Source organism: Rousettus aegyptiacus, unplaced genomic scaffold (genome assembly GCF_014176215.1).
Source record: "Rousettus aegyptiacus isolate mRouAeg1 unplaced genomic scaffold, mRouAeg1.p scaffold_m13_p_13, whole genome shotgun sequence".
Classification (NCBI taxonomy): domain Eukaryota; kingdom Metazoa; phylum Chordata; class Mammalia; order Chiroptera; family Pteropodidae; genus Rousettus; species Rousettus aegyptiacus.
Window position 1 is genome coordinate 36,657,374 of NW_023416288.1, and position 20,979 is coordinate 36,678,352.

The 20,979-nt window shown below is 43.6% G+C and overlaps 1 protein-coding gene across 1 annotated transcript in view; it reads right to left on the reverse strand.

The window, feature by feature from the left end:
* The window catches only part of CPVL (carboxypeptidase vitellogenic like), a 110,401-nt gene extending 105,204 nt beyond the window's left edge, over positions 1 to 5,197 (reverse strand). Inside the window, exon 1 of the mRNA XM_016135961.2 lies at positions 5,103 to 5,197. The gene's annotated coding sequence lies outside the window, so the exon portion shown is untranslated. The remainder of the gene's footprint in view (positions 1 to 5,102) is intronic.
* Positions 5,198 to 20,979: the final 15,782 nt, after the last annotated feature.

Sequence of the window (20,979 nt, forward strand, 5' to 3'; positions counted from 1 at the left end):
TGGGATATTTTTTCATTTTTAGAGTCAGCTACACTGTCACCTTCCCCCCATTTCAAACGTAAGCTCTGCGTCGTCTGGGCTATGCAAGCCTCAGAATGGATCCGTCTTTACCTTATTCGCTTCTTGCTACTCAACTTTGTCCCAGCCAGGCCTTCCGCGTGACAATCACATTTCCTGGTCTTTTCCAACACAGAGGCCGCTGCACATTCTTTCCCACACATGGTTTTCTCTCCTTTAACATAATTGAACTCATTTAAGTTCTTCTGGGTATTTACTAAGGTGTGAGATACTTCACCAAAACTTGTCGAGGAGTCAGAGATGAAAAAGGCATAGTACTTGCTTTCAAGGAGAAGAGAGACCAGGACAAAACCTGGCAAGTACAGGCAGACTGGATAAGTGCTGTAATCAGGGACAAGAAACTCAGTTCTCTAAGCCACAGTCAACGTTGCACTTCTTCAAGTCCTCGTGGATGGTGACCTCACTCTCAACCCCAATCCTGTCTGTCGCTCACTATGCAACCGGCTACTTTGAACTTCAGGAAAGAAGAATATAGAATATGGAGACTAATCCTTATGTCTACCAGAGTCAATTACACTCAATTACAGAGTCAACTGCAATTTTGCTGTAGGCCCCACATCCTAACCCACCCTCTCTCCAAAGACACACAACAGATGGAAAGTAAGGGAGAAGTGGAAAGTGACCTCAGACATGTAAACAAGAGAGACGCGGGGAACACAGAAGATTGATGAAGCAAAGCAAACAAGTAAATTAAAAAACAGAGCTTTCCTCCAGTTCACGCTCAGAGAAAACAGGAGAGGACTGAAGGTGTGATCTTAAGAAGAATAAATGAAGCGATGGTTAAACTCGGCCTTAGGGGATGACGTTTCTGAGACAGTTGGACTCTTGTCGCAGAGTTCAAGAAGTTGGGAAAAAATAAGACAGGGCAAGAGGGCACATAGCCCACCAATAATAATCGACTGAGTGATTTCAAGCTGGATAACCTGCCAGACCAGAGGGGCTGCAGGAAGGACACACACACACACACACACACACACACACAAACACCTGACACAATGTCTGGCGCACAGGAAGCCTTTGGGGAGGTGACGCTGCCCAATCAGAATAGCAGGAAGGATCGAGCCACACAGTCTCACACGTGGCTCCGCCACTTCAAAATTCTGTACCTTTAGACAAAGTACTCCTGTTCTTAGTGGAACCGCACTACTATCACTGCTACAGCGACATACGGGAGATGATGTACTTACATATATAAGCGCGTACCAGATACTACAGAAAGACAAAAGGTCGACCCCGCTCTCACCTTCTAACAGGCCTCGGAACAGCCCCTGGGCATAGACTAGATGATGAATGAATCTAATTTCCCTTGCATTGTCAGTGGGAAATTAATATAATACGATGGGTTTACAGAGCTAAACATTTATTTATTCAGCACGCAGAGCATGTACTAAAGTAATACAGTGGAAGGGGAAGGGGGAGTTTGGGTTACTAAATATGTGGATGAAGACTTGACCGTGCTTCTAGAATATGTGTCACACCTTAAGTTTAGTTTGGAAAACATGGCCACCATCAGAATAGGTCGTTACAGTTCCCATACTCGGTAGGTGCTGCCTTGTGAAAAGACAGAAAAATTCATTACATTGCCTGGCTTCCTGACATTTGGAAATGGTTTACATAGATAAGGAACTGTATATTCTAGGTAAGTCATCGTTTAAAAAGTATGTAATTTCTCCTTTTCCCTTCTGACTCCTACTTTATTCTCTCCCCCCTCCCCCCATGGGGGTAGGACCGACTCCCTGTACTGGTATGGATATGCCTTTTAGTTTGTGACTGTTGTAAGCTATTAAGAACTATAGCTACAATAACACAATAGACAAAATAGTCATTGAAACACTAACTGATACTTGAACACTTGTATTTTCTTCTGTTTCGAGAGAACTCCGCAGATTCAGATTTCTCCCTCAAGGTCTTGTCCTTCTTTGATTTGTCTGTACATTCTCATTCGACCACCCGTTGGTCACTAACTGCTAGTCCTGGTAATTCATTGGTCCTAATCTTGCTCTTGGCCCCTCCACTCTCATCTGGCACCTCCACAAGGGTACTCAATGGGTTCCTCAAACCCAATGGAGTCTTATAAATTATTAATGACACACTATCCTTGTAGATGCCTGAGCTCTAAAGCTGAGTCCTCCTGCCAAATTGCTCACAAAGCCCCACCCTTCTTCCTCCTTTCTCTCTCAGCAATCTATCCTGTTCGGTTTGACCCTTACTGGCCCTGGGACGTTTGCAAAGCCTTCTAACTCATCTCTCAGATTTCAGTCCCCTCCACTCCGATTCAGCCTAGCCCTAATAATGCCAGAAAGAGCTTTCCAAAGCATAAGATGCTCCCCCTTCTTCAAGTGCCTTCCGTGGCTCTGGGCTGTGACCAGGATGCAGTATACACTTCCCGCTATGAAATTCAATGTCTTCCACAATGTGGCTCCAGCAAAACCTTCTAGATCAAAGTCACATGATCCTTCACAAACTCTATCCTCCCACCAAATTAAACCTTCCTTGTTCCCTAACTTTACTCTGCCTTTTACGTCTTTATAGTTCAGTACAGCTCCAGACAAACAGTAGGCACTAATCAATATCAATAGAGAATTTAGGTGGGAGTGTGAACTGTAAAATTCTAACAACTTTTCTGAATGAAAAATTTTCAAGACCATTTGAAAAATATCAGTACAATGAATAAAAGGATAAAAAAAAATGTATCTCTTGAGAGCTGGGTTACCTCCACCCCAGAGAACCACGGAGGCAAAATAACATATGTCAAGAGGTCTTTTTGAAGGATGAATAATGGGATGGGATAAGGAATCCCAAAAGGAAAAGGATAAAGCCCTTAAAGGATGCCTAAATAAATATTTGGGCCAATAAACTGTAGCAATGTAAAGACAGCCACTGACTAGAATCAGAACACACAGAAAAGGTTAAGAGATAAGACCCAGGGACATTGGAGAGATAAGATGCTAAGATTTGCTTTTTCAGACCTAAAGTCATTCCTCCCAACCCTGTCTTGCTCCCCAAGTTCTAGGTTAAAGCAATAAAAGAAGACCATGTGCTTTCTTGCTCAAGGCTGTACCTGCCATATTTTGGAGGGAGAGACATCTCAGTGCTCTGCTTTAGTCCATTTATACTTAGGAGCCTAGGTTTTATGAAAAAAGCACCTGATCACTGTCCTGTGATGCAAATTTATTATTGCTTAAATCTTTGAACTTGAAAATATAGAGTATAAAAATTCAAATTCCATTCCTGGTTTTGACCAGGAAAGTACAGTTCTTAGCTTTCTGCCTAGCTTGTCTCTCTCCCAAATCATATAGATACAAATGAGTCATTATTCTAGAGGTATCTTTCTAATCACGAGAAACTCCCCTACTTGCTTTTAAATGTTCTTGGTTCAGTCCATGAAAACTCCACATTATTAAACCCCTGGAAATGTTAAGCTAAGTAATGCTCACTCTTTTAAATGAACTATACTTCCTATTAAAAATGGGACATTACCTACTGACCTTGGGTATTTGGGTGCTAATGAACAGGTATGTGACACTATCTGAGGCAGTAACTAAGTTCTTCCTCTCTCACTTAGTTCTGTACATACCAGGGTGGTATTTCAATGCTTAGTTTTTCTTCTGACAAGTCATATGCTTCCCAAAACAAAAACAAAGCCATTAGCAAAATCGCATCATACAGTTTGCTTTTGTTTTTATTTTTTCAAGCGGCGAGAACTGGTGAGCCCAGCAGACTTGCTGGACACTCTCCTAAATCATTTGAACCTCCTGTCAGTCAAAACCTACTTATTTATCCGGCTATAAAATCAGACTAGTAGAACCCCACTGTAAATTGGTTTATAAACTGGATTTACATATAGTGTGGGGCCAATTAAGCCCCTCAAAAAACAACCAACTCCTATAAAAGAAAAAAGCATCTTCTTGCAAAGAACACTGGCCTTACATGACAAAGGGTTTCTGTTGGTCTCCCAGGGTAGAAGTCTGGAGAGCCCCATATGCCAAAGGGTTTGGACTTTCATATACCAACAAAGTCAGTGCCATTTCTTTTGCCAAAATGTTCCAATCACTATTTTTGAGTAACCTTCTTAAAAAGAATTTTCCAAGTTGGCAAAATGCATTCTCATTGGATCTCTCTTTTTCCTTACGTCTCTGTTCTTACTCATCCCGCACCAAAAAAAAAAAAAAAGTAAAAATTGGTTGTACAATGAGCGGGGGAAGGGAAGACAAGTATCCACTGAATGGGGAGACTGAGGCTTAGTGAATTTAAACAATCTGCTCAAGGTCACCAACCAGCAAAAGGCAGAGCCGGGATTCGAATCCATACATATGCCAAAGCCTGCTTTTTTTTCTCGTGACACCAAGCTGACTTGAAAGGTACTGGATGCGTCCGTTCCACACACGTCTCTACGAGTCCCACCAGCTCGTCCTACCAACAAACACCCCTGCGCGGAGCGAAGCCCCTCGGCGAGGCGCTGCTTCCCCCGGTCCCGTGGACCTGGTTTTCTCCTAATCCTGCATCGCGGGAGCATTTCCGGCGCGCTTTCCTTCCTTCGCTCAAGCCAAGTCTTTTCTGGGGCACGCTCAAATCGAAGGCCCCTCCTCCACAACATCCCGAAATCAAAACATCCCGAAGAGACGAGCTGGGGGAGGAAAGAGGGGGTGTTCCCGCCGCGCACCGACAGTTAATGGAGGACCCCACGGCTTCGCGCCTCCCTGGAGGGGCTCCCGGGCTAGGAGGAGGAGCCTCCTGGTGTGGAAGAAGCCGGGGTGCGACCGCCTGGGATTGTGCCAGGCGCCTTCGGGGGTGTTCCCGGGGCTGAGGGTACCCAGAGCCCAGTGCCAAGCATCCCGAGTACCCCAGCCTGGGAACTCCGAGCCGGCCAAGACCGCCCGACTCCAGTTTTCCTCCACGATGCTTGCTTCGCCCCAGGTGCTGAGAGCGCCCGACGCCGCCCGCCCTGCGCTCCGGCCGCCCCGGGGACGCGGCGAGGACCCGCCCCGCTGCGGCCGCGCGACCCGGTGGCCCCGCGCACTCACGCAGGTAGTCGGCTCCCCTTCCCGCCTCGCGCGCGCGCAGACTCAGCCCGCGACTCAGCCTCTGCCCGCGCACGCCCGGTCACAGGTACCCTGCAGGGCTCCTCTCGGCCACGCGAGCGACCCAGACCTATCAGGTCGAAGGTACGTCCCCACTCTCCCCCACACCCTCCCACCCCGCCCCGCTCGCGCCCTGGCCGCGCCCGGTCAGCACGTCGCATCCTGGGAGATGCCCCGCGGCCGCAGGAATGGACTCTCAAGATGTAACCCGAAGATCTGTTGGTTGGTTGGTTTGAATGTTTTCATTTTCTCTCCCCTTTTTACAAAGCTGCTCTCTGAGAACTCCGACGCTGCGTCTCGAACGTGTTTCCCCACGCCAGGGCGTGCGAGCCTGGCGCCCGCAGGTGGAGACCGATCCGTGTCTCGCTCTCGCCTTGCCGCGCCCACGCGCGTCGTTCTCGCTGCTCCGCATTCCAGTCACGCCAGTGCCCTGAGGACACCGAGCGCCGCCTCTGCGTCAGCCGCTTTCTCTGCGTCGTCGTGTCAGAACCCCATAGCCACTCGGTGTGTTTCGTACTGTAATTATCCCTATCTCGCAGGTGGGAAACTGAGGCTTAGAGAGGTTAAGTATCCCAGTCAGGGTCACATCCCTTGTAAGTAATCTAATCACCACCACCAGGTGCTGGGCACCGAGTGGTGGGGTATTCGAAGGTAAGGAGACTGATTGCAAGAACAAGGAGATAAGACAAAATGCAAAACTCTTCACAAGTCTAAGTCCCCCAAACGCCCTGTAGTTTAGGGATGGCAGTTACTTGGAACACCCCAGACAGGCCCCCTGGCTTTGAATTCTGGCTCTGCTACTTAGCTGCTAACTCTGATCCATTGTTTTTAAAGGTGACCAAAAAAAAAAGTCACCATGCTCCCATGCTCCTTTCAAGAGGTGGACTCTGTCTTTCCTCCCCTTGAATCAGGGCTGGCTTTGTGACGGGTTTTGACCATTAGAATGTGGGCAAGTGCCATTTCCATTCCACGAGTCAGAGGTCTTTGCAGCTTCTGCTTTGAGGTGACCGCGTGTGACTACAATGCCAAGAAGCCAGTGTGGCTCCTAGAGTGAGAGGTTTCCTGCAGGAGAACGGGGGGCATCTCTGAGACAGCAGCACCCACCGGGGAACTGGGGAGGGACTCCTGGCCTCCAGCTGAGGGCAGCTGCCTGAGCCAGCCGGGTGAAGCCTACCCAACCATGACATTTAAGCCACTTCAGCTTTGAGTAGTTCGTTATGCAACTAAGGCTGACTTTGTGATCTGGAACAAATTATTTAAGTCACGGAGTTTCAGTTTTCTCCAAAGTACCTCCTTGATTGGGTTGTGGTGAGGACTAAATGAGAAGCTACATGCAAATCATCTGGGCCAGAGTATGTGCTGGGTGACTGCAGCCATCACTGTTTGCCATTGTACATTATGTGTGGAAATGTGTCCTGCCCACTGATGATGTTATGGAGAAAAATGTGTTCGTGGGAAAAATCTTTTCCTTTAATACTAAGACCAGCTTTCCACCTCCCGCCCCAACCCCTGGCAACAAACTGTTAAATAAATAAATCAGGTTCAACCTTCCTACGCTGACAAATATGCCTTCGCTATGACCTGAAAGGCCAGATTCAAATACTTGATGACCTACACCTAAATGTGGGGTGCAGAGAGAGCTGGCTCCCAGCCATCGTCTGCAGCCACCTCCTCTTTTCCCAGGAAACTCCAGTCCCCATGGGCCTAGGGATGTGCACACCAGTTACAATGCTTCCCGCTGTGGAGTATAGGCATTGGCAGACAACACTGTGTGCAGGTCCTTGAATGAGGCCCAGTACCGTTTGGGGAAGCAATCTGGGGATCCTGGATACTCAGATCAAGGTTTGGGGAGATGTAGATTTGGGGACAAGGGAACAATAGACAGCCCACTGGACACCTCGCCCCATCGGGAGAAGGATTGCCAAGCCAGTCAAGGGCCAGAGAAGGGCCTTCTAAAGTGTGGGCCCTGGGCAAGGGCCCCTGTGGCCTCAGCACAGGATAGCTACTGTCCAAGGAATACTTGCACCCAAAATAGAGCCACTTAAATGAAAACCAAACTGGATTTTGCAGTAAATATAAAACGAATCATACGTTAGCATACTTATGCAATAACAGGGTGATGTAAAAGTCTTATTTACTGCAGTTTTAGTAACTTTGGAGGTATAAATGCTGCAACTTATAAAACACATCACTTGAAAGTTTAATTAAATATACTTTATACTTATTTAGTTGTGAATTTTGAGCAACACATTTATTTAATTTTAATTTTTTGTTTGAGTTTCCTGGGTGAAAAATGGCATACATTGACTAAAAAAAAAAAAAAAAAAAAAAAAACTTAACAGTTACATTTATTAAAATCATTTAAACTTAGAATCAGAAGAAGTAAGCTTTCAAATGACAGTTTTGAAAGTTTGTAGCATTTATACTTGTGAAGTAATTAAAGCTTAAAACTGCACTAACATATGGGGGGCACCCAAATGTACGTATAGCTCATTTTTATTTCAATGTTTCATATTAGAAGCATTTTGGATCTTTATTTAGAAGTTCAGTCATGGTTTTGTGACCAGAAATGGGCTATAGGAATTTAACTCTTGTTTATATGAATTACTCTATGGTAAAATTCGTTCCGTTATGTATCATTTTGCCTATAGTCACAGTTTCCAAGAACCTATCGACAATGTTAAGGACTTGGATGATAACTATATTTCTTACTATGAAATGTTAAAATAAGTCGAAAGCTACTGCACTGATAGTCTTCTAAATTTTTTGACTAAGATATAGTGCTTATTTTTCTTTTTATGAGTTTAATACATGATTATTATAGAAACGGGGTATGCAAAAAGATTAGATAAAACTCCTATTGCAACTCCTCAGAGATAACCAAATTATGTTATTCAGGCTAATCTTTTATCTATACAAACACATGTTGAAAACAAAATTGGAATCATATTATATGAAGTTATTTATCCTGCTTTTCACAGTTAGCATTATATTCCAATTATTTTCACACATCGTTAATTCAAAACTGTAATTTTAATGGCTGCATAATGTTCAATCATAGGAATGTACTATAATTTTTTCAACCATTTCCAGCGCTTGGTCATTTGGGTTGCTTCTAATTTTTCCTTATTAAGTCACTGAGAAATATTCTCATAAAAAAATGTATGCATATCTGATTATTTCCTTAGGAAAAAAAAAACATCTGGAAAGCAGAAATACTGAGTCAGAGGATCTTTGGAATGTTATCTAGGTTCGAAAAGGGAACTCTGTTAACAAATTACTTTACTTTGCGGGTGCAACATTACAGGGAGGGATGGGGGTGAAGGTCAGTTGACAGAGCATAGTAAAAATAATTTTGGCAAAAGATGATGAGGGCTTGAGTCAAGGATGTGGTAGTGACTCTGACAGTTTCCTAGAAGTGTCCTCACAAATGATCACAAACCAGGTGGCTTAGAACAACAGAAATGCATTCTCTCGTAGCTCCAGAAAAGCTCGAAATCAAGGTGTTAGCAGGGCTGCTCTCCCTTCCGAGGCTCTGGGGGAGAAGCCTTTCTTGCCTTTTCCAGCTCCCAGAATTCCTTGGTTCCTTGCCTTCTAGCTTGCTTCACTCTGGTCTCTGCCTCCGTCTTTATGTGGCTTGTTCCTCTGTGCATATATCTACATGTCTTCTCTTTATGTAAGGACACCAGTCATTGGATTTAGGGCCCATCCTAACCCAGTATGACCTTATCTTAACTAATTACATCCGCAAAGACTCTGTTTCCAAAACAGGTCACATTTTGAAGTTCTGTGTAGGCTCAAATTTTGAAGGGGACGTTATTCAAGGAGGGTACAATCTCGAAAGATATTTAGATGCATTAAGAGGATTTGCGAACCCTTAAGAAGGGGATGGGCAAAAAGGATGAGTCTGTTTATGTCCCTTAAATAATACTTGCACTGTCTTGCTTAACATCCATTCTCCAGTGGACTGTGGCCTCCGAAGGCGCACATCTGGTGAACCCATGAGCAGATTCTGTTCAGAAGCAATGCTGCTGTGGAAGAGATCGTCTTCAAGGAGTGCTTCCGGTCAGACTGCGCAGGTACGGTTGGCAACAGCTTGGAGAGGCGATTTGGGTGCAGGTCTTTTACTAGAGATACACGTACAGTTGACCCGTGAACAACACAGGAGTTAAGGGTGCCGGAACCCAACCACCCCCGCATTCCATGTAGTCAAAAATCCTGTTATGACTTCTGACTCTACAAAACTTGTGATCCCTTGGTATCTGTGGGGCGCTGGTTCCAGGACCCTCGCAGATCCCGAACCTGTGGCTACTCAAGTCCCCTGTATAAAGTGGTGTAGAACAATGCATACGGGTGGCCCTCCGCTTCCACAGTCTTTCAACTTCGTATTGAAAATACTGTTTTCGATCCGTGGTTGGCTGAATCTGCAGATTTGAAACCCAGGGATACAGAGGGTCTACTGTGTCCTTATTGAAAAAAATCCCCATATAAATGCAATTCAAACTCATGTTGTTCACGGGTCAACTGTATTTCATCTTCACACTACTCATTAGCATATTTTAACATAGTTGGCCAAATGTTTCTAATACTTTAAAGACTATTTCTTTACATTTCTCCCCAAATACCATAACTAGAACCAGCAGTTAAAGAATCAAAATATATAACTTACGGAGGAGAATCAAATTTCTGGAAGTATTATTTTTAGCCCCTTTCTATTTTAAGAGTACTCCACGATAGGCAAAAGAATGGCTTTGCAAAAAGATTGGTTAAGCCTTCCTCTGTCATTGGCGTTTTTGGAAAACTGAGATTTAAAATTGTCAGGTTGATCAATCCGGATGATTTCGGGTTTCCCCAGCCCTTGCGTTCTCCGTACTTCTGTATTATGGAAGGTTCCGATTTGTTAAGCCCTGGTCATTAAGAGCATGAGTTAGACCCGCATGCAGATGTGGAACCTTCCATCTGGGGACCTCAAGCAAATTACCTGCTTTCGGTTTTCTCATCCATACATGGAAAAATAATATTAGTTACTTGTGCCGTGTTACAAGGGTGAAATGAGATGATGCAAATAAGGTGCTCGTCATATAGAACAGGCCCAGTAAACGGTCGCTGTGATAATGATGACGATGATCAGGATGACTGGGAGATTCCGGGCTGGTGACTGTCGTTCTTCTCCACTCGCACCCGAGGTGCTGAGTTGTATCCTCTCAACTCAGCATGCCTGTCACTGAGCTATGGCCAGAGCTTTGCAGCGTACCTAATATTCCAGCTAAGATGCAGATAATGTGGGTTGTTTACGCGTCTCAAACAGGTACATACGGTTTCAGTCATTTAGGTTCGAAGGTTTGATTTCGCATTTGTAGCTGCTGCCACTAAGATAGATGTGCAACTGGAATGAAAACGAGAGGAATTGATTAACCTCGTAGACAACCATGCCCCCCTTGGAAGTGTCCCTGTCTCTCCCTGTGCTTGTCAAGGCTTCTCCCATTGCTCCTTTTAAGTGTTGTTACATCTCTTCAGCGGGGTCACCTTTCAAGGCTTGAAAACACAGCTCGAAGGCACATCAAAATGAGGAATAGCACAGCCTGCCCAATGTATTAACTTGCCCAACAAACATGTTGCTTAAGAAGTCAGATGTGATACTCTCACACACTTGCAAAAAGGTATTGTGCTTTTTAAAAAGGAGAGGGGAGTGGGTCCAGCTGCAGAGACCCCACATCTGTGCCACACCTTGACCATCACTTTGAGGCCCTGATGGCGGTGACCCCGCTGCAAGACACAGACACATACATGCCCTTATGAGCTCATGGAAGCGCTTCAGTCTCCTTACTCTTAGTAAGGAAGGGCCGCCTCCTAGGACTAGCTTGGGGCTATAGACTCAGGGAAGTTGTGGATAATTACGTGGTAATTATTTATAATAAGTGCTTCCACTCTCAGCATGATTATCCTTTCCTAGGTTGCTTGCCTCTGTGTGCCTGGTTTATGTAGGAAAACTGTCCAAATTAATCTAAGTCTTTTGTTAAGTGAATCTCTGATGATCCAGCACCTACAGCAGCAGGTGTGAAACCTTTCTTACAAAAGGTATATTTCCACTTTGCTTTGGCTATGGAGAATGCCAGGCATATAAGACTTTGGTGGATTAAGGATGAATTATGGAATTAATATAGACTCGGCCACTAACGACAGCAGAGCTAACCCTGTGTAAGACCGTGAGGGATAATCACAGCAAATCATTGCAGGGCGCCGTGCTTTGCTGAATGCTTTCCATATACATCATCTCTTTAATTTGCACACCAACCCTGCAAGGTATTATGATGAGCCTGCCAGTGTGCTCTGTACAATGTCTGATTAAGGACACAGCATGGTTTTAGGAGTAGACCGATGGGGGTTTGAAGCCCAGCACAGCCACTCATTAGCTGTGTGACCTTTGCTGTGTTAATTAACCTCCCTAAGCCTTAGTTTCTCAAACATGGAAAGAGGACAGCCTTAGGGCTGATCTGAGAATTTAATGAAATTACATGTAGAGCTGGTAGCACAAAGCCTGGCCCAGAGCAAGCAGGCCGTTTGTTGAAAGTGAGAAACTTAGAAATAATAAATGGAGATCAAAGAAACTAAATGAAATGGCGTGCAATGTCTCCTCTTTGTCTTTTATTTGGGTTTTATTTTATTTTTCTGTAACACAAATAGCGGTTTGTCTAGGTGCTCTATTGACTAACAAACTGTTGTGCTTATGGTTAATTACATGATTCAAAGCAGAACTGACCTAGTTCTATAGCCTTCTGAGGGCTTAAGGAACTTCTAGAAATAAGTAATATCACCCAATAAAGGGATACAAGTGAAATATCGAAGTGTAGTCCTTGGCAGGAATGCTCGAGAAATTACTTAAAACCAAATTTGCTTCTTTTGGCATGGCAGTTCAGGCTGAACTGCTCAGGACCTGCTGCATGGCTGACTCCTCTGGATTTCAAGGACTCTCCCATGAGATGGCTACAGTTTAGGGGCGCACAACATTTGGGGTGAAAGGGCGCGCCGAGACACCAGTCCCAGGTGTCTCCCTTCTCTGTTCTCTGTCCTTGGCTCTAGCCTATTTCTCAGTCTTGGACTCCGCGTCTGAAAATGGAGCTTGTAACAACTCCTCTCCACCGTCCGCCCTTCCTTCCCATCTCACCCCCAGAGCGTGGGGATGCCTACGTGAGCAGAGGACTATGGATACCCTGGGCAGATTATGCAGTGTTTGTCGCGTGTGCACTGTGATCATCCGGTCACATAAGTCGCCTGTACTTAGTCTGTCCCCTTCCCTTCCGCCCAGAGATCTGTCAGCAGAAAGAGTGGGAAAATGAATTCTTAAATTCGGGGCTGCTTTGCACCAGGACGATCAGAAGAGCTAAGAACTTCACTTTTCCTCTTTCTGTGTTCCCAACTATTAATTTCTCTCAGGAGGATTTTGAGAAAAGCAAGCAAACAAAGCCAAACAAAATACAGTCAATCCTCATTATCTGTGGATTCCATATTTGACACTTCGCCTCTGTGGTTTGGATAAAAGGCCCCCCAGAATTCCTTGCCCAAATGTCCGGAAGCCTGCACGCCTCTCTTCCTTGGTGTCATCTTCCAGTTGGGAGGTGGCCGAGGAGCAGGACGTTTGGGCTAGAGTGACCAGAAGCAGGACAGGCTAACAGGCTGTCTTGCTCTATGCCGCCATGGAACTCCAAGGCGTCTCAGAATTCTAAATTAATATCCGTTTTTTCAGGTTGTGAAAAAACCTACGAAGGCATATTTTTCAAAGTCGCAGAGTAGAACACATTTCATTGAATGTTTGTTATCTTGGTTTACAACTTTCAAATGTTTAGACATATGGTAGGTACATGGACCTTCATTTGTACTCTTGCCCCAGGCCTCCCAAGAACGAGACAGGCTGAGGAAGAAATCAGCCTTTGTTGATTTAAGATACTGATGCTTGGGACCTGTTTGTTAACCACATCGTAAACTAGTTTATTCTGATTCTTACACCTGGGGAGGAAGGTGGTGAGTTTCTCGGTTATAGAACCTCTATAGCCATATGATCTGGTATAGAAATGGCAGCGTGGCCACCAGGAGGGGTTCAAACTCAGCAAGGAGTCCTGGAAGACTCTAAGGACAGGCCTGTAGCCTGTGGCGAGGGGTGCTGTGAGGGGCATCTCTGTAATCTGCTCAGGGCAGGATGCCAATAGACAGATGAACACCAGTCAGCTGCACCATGTGAAGGGACAATCAGGGAAAGGGAGATTAAGAACCTTAAAGATCAGGCCCCTTCCCATTTACATGCAAGGAATTAGCTCCTGACATATTTGTAGGATCTAAATGGGAGAAGAGACATTCTTCCTTGTCCCTCTAAACTGATTGATTTTGGACTTCTTGCCAAACTCAGCAAGCATGAGCTCAAATTGGATTCTTTTTCAAAAATATGAAAAGATATGACATTTCTTATTCTCCAAGTTTCATGAAACAGTACACACATACCAATATGGAAAATGCTATTATTATCATCTAAACTTGATTTAGACCATTCCAGAGAAAACAAATACACTTTTAACAGCCTAAGTAAAAAAGCAATTATCAAAAAACTAAATCTTTTTTCAAAGCTAGAAGGGAAGACAAGGACCAGAGAAGAGAAAGGAATTTAAAAAAATATTAAGTCTCAAAGCCAAGCTAAGTGTATCACACACATGATCTCATTTAGACCTCAATAGTAGGTATTATCATGTGTGTGATACACTTAGCCTAAATAGTAGGTAGTATAGTCTCCATTCTGTGATAAGTAACTGAAGAACAGAGATGTTCAGTCCTGTAGTCCAAGGTCAAAGACCTACCAAGTGTCAGAATCAATATCCAAACTTAGGTCCCTTGATACCAAAACCCCCATTCTTTTCACATCTCCATCTAGTAGCCTCCACTGCAAAGCTTAAAATAAAATGTTGGGTTATTCAGTTCACTGCTCTGCTTCCCTGTTTCCAAATCCTGTCCCTTTAGCAAGGTCAATAGTGGACAGTCCTCCCTTGTCTGGGACCCAGAGGGTAGGCTGGCTGAAGGGGGCCAGTTGACAAATCTCTCTTCATGGTAGATTTCTTACAGGGTGCAGGGCAGCTGCAGAGGACAGTTCTCAGATACCCTCTGTTCTTGTACGGGCAGCATTAGGACATCCTGTCAGAGTCGGTGAGCTGGGCGGTGAGCCCTGAGCTGATGGGTTGAGAAGAAGCCACGCGCTCTTTCCTGCAGAGCAGACCAAGCGTTCGCCCTTGGGCTACTGGTTGGAAAACGACCTTCTCGTTGAATCTTGTTTTTTCTCCCTTTAAATCTAACGAGGGCCGTCGGATAGAACAATGTAGCATGATGAGATGGAGGAAAGTTTAGATAATGTGTATGAGAATATTCCCAGACCTCAGACAGAGACAATTTGAAAATCATGTATTTCCTTTGAGTTTTTTGACATAGATATCTTTTCTATCTTCCCTTCCCTCACGAGACTAGACCGTTTTTTGTTTTCCTGTTTGTAAATTCTTGTGCAGCATGTCACTTTTCTTGCAAATCTGTTGTGAAGTTATCACATCTCAGTATTAGGTACCATGTTCTAAAAATGTCAAAACTAATCTCAATGATTAAATGCCATGGATTAATCTCGTTACTTACTTCCCTAAAGTTGATATGAAGCATACATTTGAATTAGAAAATTATCAGTCTAAGCTGCTGTGCCACCAAGTCACCTCCAAAATATGTATAAAGCTCTAACTCTGGAAAAAAAGTTAAATTCTATTTAAAGACAATGGTCTTGTTAAATAACCAGTCACGTCTCATTTCATTTGGGTTGAAATTTTGCCCTGAGGTATCTGATGATAAGATATCTCTTATAAAGGTCATCTATGAGGGAACCTTAGAATTTTTTCTCTTTAGATGTCTATAAGCTCTAATTAAACATGCATTTATTGATGTGATTTTGACCAGGGAGCTTTTCACTAGTGTAGAAGTGACTGTTACTCTCTGGCATAGCTCACCCAAGGCATCATGCTAAATTTTCCAATTTTTTTGTTCTGCATAGCTAAAGAAAAAGTACAAGAAATTGTAATTTTATTAAAACTAAGAATTGTTTTTATGCATCTGGAAATTTGAATGGAGAACGCTATTCTATGTTCGCAATGTTAAAACCCTGTGGCTGCCAGTAGCTGATACATCTAATTTTAACTCAAGAAAGGATGCTTAGCAAATGTCAAAACCGAAGCTACCTTTAGAGCTTAATTTTCTTTTCACACGTTTGTGCAGCCTACCCGTCTTGGTGCCAGTAGGAAGTAGACTCACCTATGAAAAGGAAGCCAGTGTCTTAACAGTGCTGACAAATTGTAGGGCAATGAAAAGGCTTAATGATTGCTGGATTTCATCCCTCTGTATTTGCAAAAGAAGAATCATGAAGATATTTCTTTTCTTCCATTTAGCACCCTATTCATCCACATGTACAGTTTACACTGCAGATAGCCACACATTTGCATGGGAAGAAAAAAAAAAAAGAGTGAGATGTGACTCCTCCCCTCACCCTGCCACACCCATGGGAGCCTGTCACTAGTGAATCTTTAATTTCTGAAATTGCTGTGGGATTGTACAACCCTCCCCCAGTCAAGGCAGGGCCCCCACTGGTTGAGGGAGCTGCACAGTTTGTGGTAAACTGCTATCCATTATTCCTCTGTATTTAGTCCTTCTCTGGAGAAATCTCAGCCACTAAGCTGAAAGCTGCTTTAAGTTAGTTTTTCACAGGTGTTTTTTCACAGTCTGCTTCATGCACCCTTTATTCTCCTTGCTTAAAAAAAGAAAAAAAAATCAGGTTGATGCACAGCTCCAGAAATGCATACTATTGGAATATTACCTTACGGAAAATTGTCTGTGATTGGCATTGGTAATGTTGGAGTAGGTCAGAATGCTGTTTCTCTCTCCTCTCCATAACGTCTTGTGGAAGGTAAATTCTACCCCCTTCCACCAGTGAAAAGCCACTCAATGACCTGAATAAGATCTGGTGATAGGAAACATATTTTCAGTAATACTGAACTCATTTTTCTGCCAGAACAAATTAGTCAGTAGCTATTGAGTATGTCACAGAGGTTTTCAAGAGGCACTTAGGAAGATGCTAAAAAAAAAAATATTCTTTTATGTAGATTATTAGAAATGTCATGATGCTAATATAAAAACTCCATGGCAATCTTTCTATTTTTCTCTTCCCTACTAAAATGCTGTGTATAATTCTGCTCCTACAAGAGAAGGTGTCTTTTGAAAGTGGTTCTGAGGAAAACCAGAAAGGAAACTTTAGAATTTAACCCAGAAAAGGCAAAATGGAGGGGTATTCAGATAATGGAGGCAAAGACACAATTGAACACTTCTTTGAGTTTCCATCTCCACAGAATAAGAAAAGGGGAGTGGGCTGGATTTATAGGTGGCTTTTCTTAGATTAGAGTATGTTGAAAATATGAGTTCTTGAATGAATGGAAGGAGATAAATAAACGGACGAATGAACAAACAAATGAATGGCTGTGACTAAGGGCTGTCTTCCTTCAATGTTTTTTGGCACTCGGCGGAAAGAGATTTACAGCTCACACATAACCACTTGGCATCTCAGTTTCTACCATCACGTAACAGAGCAAACAGTCGCAACTGTTCTGGGCTGTCGAGAAGATTAAATAAGATGTGAATCAAGTAGTTAACGTGAGGTCTGGTCCATGATCATAGAAAACTAGAATGATGTGTGTAAAGCTGTGATGCATATGTGTAGGGGTGGGGGTCATCAAATCCGGAAAACTCAGGCAGAAAGGCGTGCTGTATTTTCCTGTAAGGGCTGGATGGACTTTATGTGGTTAGCATTACTATCAAAATCTACCAGCGAGGAAAAAGCCACTCTTCGGCATCCTCTACATGATCCTTTTTCTCATCTGCAGAGTTGGTCGTGTGCTTGTAGGGACAATTTCTGCATTTCCCCCAACTCTCTGTCTAATATGAGTTATTAGACATGACCACGGAGTCAACAGTTTAATATCAAAGTGTTCCCTGGGATTTTGCTGGTTTCTTTTGGCTTCTCCTCAAATTGAAAAGAGATTATTAGAAGCAGTATTTGTGATTTCATCCTGCTTTAAATATTTACAGATGCTCAACTCTTAGAGAGATACTTTTGACATTCAAACAGATTTAAACTTGAATATAAACATTCCTCTGGGGGCTTTTATTTTGTTCTAATAGTTAAAACTACAGAGGAACATGACTTAAACCTGATTTCCATATGAGAAATCCTCCAACAATCAAAATATCCTGCGTGGTTATTATTCCACTGGAAAGCACACTTTACCCGAGGGAATGTACTCTAAGAGAAAATTAAAACCTAGCTACCCATATTAAAGCCCATTAAGTCATTAGGTGGCTCTTCAGTATTCGTGAGCTTCCTTCTCCTGCTGAGCTGTGGGGCAAAAGGAGCCCTCGGGTGAAGAGATTTCTGCAGATTCCTGCAAGCAGCTTTGTTTACTTATTTTTTAATTCAGAAATCCCAGAATTTAGACATGTGCTGGACCTTGGGCATTGTTGTCTTCTGCTCCCTCAATTCACAGAAGAGGAAACTGAGCATTGAAGAGGTTAAGTGGTTTTTTCCAAGATCCGCAGCTGATTAGGGGAAGAGTCAGGTTAAGCCCCAGGTCTCTGCAGCATCCTGACACCACAGAGCCCACCTGGTCTTGAAGGTGGGGTGAATTATTCTAGGCTGATGTGCTTTCGATGGTGGAATTGGAAAGCTACCTGGGTTGATAGTTCCATTGGATGGAATGAAAACCTATCTAAAAAAAAAAAAAAAAAGTAGAACATTTATAATGTGTTTTATTTTGTAAAATGTCACGTGCTATTATTGATCCTGGTTCTGTGGCGCTAAGATATGCATTTAATCTGCATTTTATGAAAACAAAACTGCCAGTGACCACTACCTAAAGAGTAACAATTTGGAAAGCAAGGTAATTCAAAATTATTAATCTAGCTCTTTCGAAAATGCAATTTGGCCACCATTAATGTCTTCCTTTAAAGAAGCAGCAAGCGGAATCTGTGTGTGCATGGTTCGATGAAACCGATTATTTAGAGTCAAAGGATCTTGGAGCTGGAGAGTGTCGCGCAAATCCGCTAATCTGGCCCTTTATCGTGCATAAAGGAAACTGAGACCCACTGAGTGTACCCAAAGTCACACAAACCAATAAGTGGCACATTTGGGATGTGCAGGACTCTAAAAAAAGACTGTTTTCCTTTCCTATGTAAGTAAAAGGTCTCAATTGGGGAACATCAGGATAGAATCATGACTTCACAGATGTTTTCTAAACTTGTGTAGAATTTATAGCATCCAAATCTTGACTACGGTGCACCGATTCAGCGTGTCAAGCACTGATCGTGCCCATGGCCTCGTCCAGATGACAGTTCTCACTGACAATTCTCACGGCTCAGCATTAACTGGAAGAGACATACGAGTGTGACAATAACAAACAGCAACGAAATGGAGGGGATTCATCCTTAATCACTTAAGTATGAGTGCTGCATTTTGCTGTCAAAGGTGAAATGGCAAAGAAGTTTGAAATCCATCTCAATGGCACAAGGGAAACGGGCATCCAGGAGTCAAGCTTGTTTGAAAGGAGGTGATGGCTGCCTTCCCCGACACACGGAGATCTCTCAGGAAACGGCCGGGGAGGCCCAAGGACCTGGAGGACTGGAAGTGGGGAAGGGGCCAATAATAAAGTCCCTGTGGAGTGAGAAACGGGGTGTCTAAGACTGGGCACACTCTTCCCACGGGAGTCCTCATGGCTCTCATTCACCTCCTTCGAGATTTGGCTCAGTTGTCACCTTCTCAGCAAGACATGTCCCTGACCACCCTATTTCACCTGTCCCCCCACACCCACCCAGGACTACCGATCCTGTGCACCCTGCTCTCTTCATTGTCTGTAGCCCTTACCCTGCCGCTAACTTAACCACGTCACCCACTCATTGTTATGCTGGGACACAGGGTCGTGGGAGCAGGGAATTTTTGTTTTTGTTCACTCACGTGTCTCAAGCGCCTGGAACAGTACCTGACATATAATAAAACTTTGTGGGAGCGGTTAATAAATTGTCCCCGAATGGCATTCTTTGGGCCGTTGAAGGTGCATGCCTTTTTCTTCTTCTTGGTGGTGGTCGCTGTCTTCTGTCTGGACATGCCATGTCTATCAGCACACAGTAAAAGTGGATAGCCAGGCTTTTTCATGACTTTGCCTCATTAGAAGAAAAACGTTGCTTCTCTTTGGCTCTCTGAAAAAGAAAGCTCACTTTCTTAACACCTGTGTGCTTTCTCAGCCTCGTAAATGGAGCTGCGTGCTTAAATGCTTCTTAGTTCGCCACCTTCTCTATGCAGTTATCCTAAAATGTATACTGAGCACCCACAATGTAGGAAATTGGTGCCATACCTTCAATGGTGACAGACAGACATGAGTAGTACGTTCTGGAACTTATTAGACCAGTGTCCTCTAAAGCTCCTCTAATTCCTTGATATTCTCCATCAGTTCTTTTGTATGTCTCAGTGGCAAACAAGGTTATTTCTTGCTTATATATCAGCCATTCCCCTTCCCATGTGCTATTTCAGTTTTGTTTGGGCAGCAGTGTGCTAAGAGTTAAGTCACGTTTGACTTAGTCAGTCATAGCGGCCCCTTTTTCCTTAAATGGTTGTTCCACAAGTGAGCACGTAACCTGGTCCCGGTCAGTGAACTGTAGTGAAAATTCTAGTAGAGGGCTTGGGATGGATTTTTCTCCTTGCTAAAAGACAAGGGAAGTTTGGCAATCCTCACTCTAAGTCTCGATCGCTTGATTCTTTGGGTGGTATGAGATGAGAACGTGATGCCCCGTGCTGTGGTAGCCATCCTGCGACCATGTGGAAAAATCCTCACCCTTGCACTGAAAATGGCAGAGAGCAAGGACTGAAGGCACCCGGGCTCTTAGTGAGATTGTAGAGCCAAGAAAATCCGCCCTGAGATCACTCTATCTTCTTACTTGTTGATCACATTCCAGTGATATCTCTTAATCATTGATACCAGCTAGGTAGCTTTTCCTTTTTTTTTTTTTTTTTTTTTTTATCATTATAAACAATAGACTAGTTTTGTCTATAAATGTCCATCAACCTTAGGATAATGATATTAAGAAAAGATTTTACTTCCTTGAGCCTATCCTCTATCATTGAGTTTTTATTTTAACTTTATTTTCTTACCCTTTTTTAAAATAAAAACTTATTTCCATAAACTAATTTTCTGTCTCACTCCTTACTAGATATTATCTGAAGCTCCTTCTTTCTTCTTTATCTATAGTTAACAAGATAAGGGAAGGTACTCAAAATTAGGGGGAAAACTGAAATGTTTTCAGCATTAGCCCTGACGGGGCTCTCACGCTGAGCACTTAAGAGGCTGTGTAGGAAAAAGTAAAGAAAGAGATGGAAACAGAAGGGAGGAGAGGAGAGCATGGTCGCAGCCTTTCCAGCCCTCTTTGAACCCTGCTACTGATGAATCTTTCTGAAACACTGCCAGCAAGCACATCTTGTTCCTGTTTAGGAAATCCCAGAGACTGCAGAGCCTGCCATACAAGGCTTCAACTCTATTATTAGCATTCAACATCTTTCACAGTCTAGACCCAACTCACCTTTCTATCCAGAGCCCTTCTGCTTGTCCTGAGTCTCACGCTTTATCCAGTTGGGCCTGTTTGTTTGTCTTTAACTTATTCATTCAGGCTTCTGGTCCTGTTTGTATTGGTCCCTTACCTGGAATAATGTCTAGCCGAA